Source organism: Mus caroli, chromosome 9 (genome assembly GCF_900094665.2).
Source record: "Mus caroli chromosome 9, CAROLI_EIJ_v1.1, whole genome shotgun sequence".
NCBI classification, from domain to species: Eukaryota; Metazoa; Chordata; class Mammalia; order Rodentia; family Muridae; genus Mus; species Mus caroli.
In genome coordinates, this window is record NC_034578.1 from 83653502 (window position 1) to 83657152 (window position 3651).

Consider the following 3651-nt stretch of genomic DNA (forward strand, 5'->3'; position numbering starts at 1 on the left):
CCTTATTTTGGATCCTATCCCTGTGTGAGAGATTTTTCTCTACTACACACTACAACTAGGCTGTGTGACTCCAGGTCTAAGCAATAGGGCCAATTAATTAGGGATTAAAACCTCAGAAATCAGGGGNAATATGAGCCTTTGTCTTTCTCATCTGATTGTCTTCGTCACAGTGTCAGAACACTGACTACCACACTTGCTATTGACTTGCTCTGGCNCCTTGTTTATCTTCCTTATTAACATAAGGATTCATGGCTTAGAAACACTTCTTCCAGTCTTCACTCTCTTGCTCCCTTTGCTAAATAAAGTCTTTTTATTCTGATGCAATTCCGTTTGCTTAGTTTTTTCTTGTTTTCTATACTTTAGGAATCAACTCAAAAAATAAAACAAAACAAATTTTTGGTTGGAACCCCTGCTCCTCCCCTGCACAAGCTAGAAACTCGTTTACTCTTCCCTCCCCGTCCTCCCCCCCCCCAAAAGAAAACTCGAGGCTAACATGTCATTCCTCCTGTTCTCCATGTTTCTGATTACCCACCCATGAGTGTCTGCCAAGGGGCCTTAGCTTCTTTACCTTATATGGGCATAATCCCAGCCCCTAGCTCATACATCATCACCCTGCACCCCAGACCCATAAAACCCCTTGGCTTTAGCCCTGCCATGTGACTTCCCCGACCTCCACCTCTGAGATCAGTGAAGTTACCAGAGAGCGGCCTTTAAATAAACCTACCTTTTAACTTCTGATTTGACTTCAGTTGCTTCCTTTCCTCAGCAGAGAAACCTATCAACAAACAAACAACAGTAGAAGAAAAGGAAGACAGAGAGAATTGCCTTGGACCAATGTCACATAATTTCTCTTTGTTTTCTTGTAGCAGATGATGGTTTCTGGTCTGTGAAGCCTTTAGTTCATTTGGAGTTAATGTTTTTAATATAGTGATGGTAATAAGGTTGCAGTTTCATTCCCAGTGTATGAATATTGAGCCCCCCAGCTCTGCTTATTGAAGGAACTGCCCTTTTGTTGCAAAGTGGTGGCCAATCTTTCTTCTGAGATATCCCTTCTTCTTTGGGATTCTAACATATAGTGAAGACCAGATGAGGCATCTAAAATTGTGAACTGAACCACTATTGAATTCTTGGTTGTTTCCTTGGGAGACAGGCATTTCAGGGCTAGTCATACCACAGCCTGCCAGCCACTCTAACAGATTCCCAATATATAGAGTTGTTCTATATGTTCTGTTCTGCTAGAGAACCATGACTAATATACACTGGACATCACAACTCCCCACAGTTTGATTTCTCATGAATGCTGAAGTGCATGATAACTGGCAAAACAGCATTTTCTAACTTACAAGAAGAAAAAAAATCCTCACCAAAATACAAATGAGACGAAGAAGTAGTAGAAGCCATGTTCCCACTTTTAAGATTATAAGACGACGGCAAAGGATGATGCAGTTTGCCATGTTGGGTCTTATGCAGATAAACATTTTCAGATAATTTTAAATATGTTATGGCCAATTATTATTANCATTATTATTATTATTACCNTTATTATTGGGAGGGGAAACATGGTCAAACTGAATTATATGAAAAAATTAATTAAAAAGATATGTATGTTGAACAGCTAGCAATATACATGAAGAATAAGTGAGCACTTGGATTCTTTACTTAAAGGAACNAATTTTGCTATATACTTGTTAAATGATAAGTGAAAAAGAGACTTTCAGCACGCACTGTGTCAGGAGCCATGTCTAGTTAGATACATCATTCCTGACATGGCACTGGGTTGCCTGCAGCCTATGNGTGGTCCCCTCCCACATACCTTTTGTTCTGCCCATCTTGACCTTCTACATCTGATCTTCCCAGACTCTGCTTTGGTCCATGGTATGGCCCATCATGCCTTGAGGAAGTAGCATGAGGTANAAGAAAGAAAGGAGGCTCATGGCTACTGCTCCCTACATGGGTGAACTTAAGGAAGGGTCTGAAGCTGTCTGGGTTATTATTGAGAACNATGCCAGGGCGTCTTAGGACAGTGCTTAGAATCGTACCTGCACATAGCAATGTCCTTATGAATGTCCATTTAATTCATAGATAAATTAGCAGAGCCCAGCTGGCTGACCTTTAGAAGCCTTTCAGACCCAGGGTAGGTTGGAGTCCAAGGCTGTAGCCTCTCTGCCAGGAACTGACTATGCCAGTGAGCAGCCCCTGGAACTGAATGGCAACCTGTCAGCTTCATCCTTCCCTACCGAGTCTAGCCTGCCTGCATCTTGACACAGTAAGCCGACCTAGAAAACAATGTCTTCCATACCTGCATGAACAAAACAAATACCTTACAAACAATTATTTGGCAATTGGGAGACTAAAAAAAAAAATTATCCTCCCGAGGGCAATATTAACAAAAACAAAACTGAGAAAGGTTAAACAAAAACAAAAACAAGGTAATACTGGGACTAAACATCTCTGAATTACACTGTAAGTCATGTACTGCTGGGTAATTTACCCTGCCTAAGATGACCAAAACGAATCCTTGCAGCCTCTTACACCCTCTCCTCGGGCACTGTGAGGGCTGTGTGACTGGGCTGTCTGTTGTTGGTCTATAATCTTGGGCTAACAGCTGTATAAGAGATGCAGGTGATCATTACACATTTGAGCTGGTCACATTATCTCAGCAGACATTTCAGATCGTTTCTAATTTGGTTAATTGCAAACCTTTCTCTTTCCCCTTGAAGCGACAGAACCTGGAGTACAGAGGTGCTTAATCTCTTATGGGATGTTAATGAGGAGAATGCGCTTCTTCAGAGCAGGGAATAAAGGAACAATCATCTTATATAAGCACCAGCAGCCCAGGGAATCGCCAGAATTATTGTGCCCTAGAGATAGGGNCCAGCCACTGCGGGGCGAAAAAAAAAAATCAATAAGTCTCATATGTGGGTTTTCAATATATTTTGTGCACCACTGACTCAAAAGCTACTAAGAATGGGTAACCATTAGCAAGACTGGGAAAGGATTACTGCATTTGCCAATGGATGGTGTACTGAGCAGTCCGCACAGCTAAGCAACTGACTGCCTCTCTGCCTGACTTCTCTCTACTGACTTACTGGTAGAGTAAGTACACAGAAGGCACTCAGTAATTTGTATATGGAGGGGCATGCTGCTGAGAGGAGTCTCTGGGGGCAAAGCAAAGAACCAATGAGTTTACCAACCAGGAGCATGGGTGGCTGGATTAGCAGAGCTATCAGGGTCAGAGTTTGGACTATGGCAAGCTCTGGTGGACACTCATCCCGTGTCCAACATCTTTTACTTATTGGCAAGCGTGGCTTGGAGTGTTAGGACAAGCCTGATGATCTTAGAGAGAGTGGTCATGAGACAGTTGGGATCCCAGGAACACAAGTGTTAGAAAAGCTGGCAGCAATGACAATCCTACTTTGTATGACATCATCTTAACAATGTGTCCTTCTAAGGAGCACATGTGTATACTACAGAGAGGACACACATGCACGGAACACATGAAGAAGCCAGTAACTATTAGCAGCACTCCACCACAGAACTGCACTGAAGGCCTTCACACAGCACCTCAGCTACTTTTGATTGAAAAAAAATGAGGCTTTTTAGCTCAATATAACAATGAAACTACTGTACTGAAGAAACAAACATAACCGT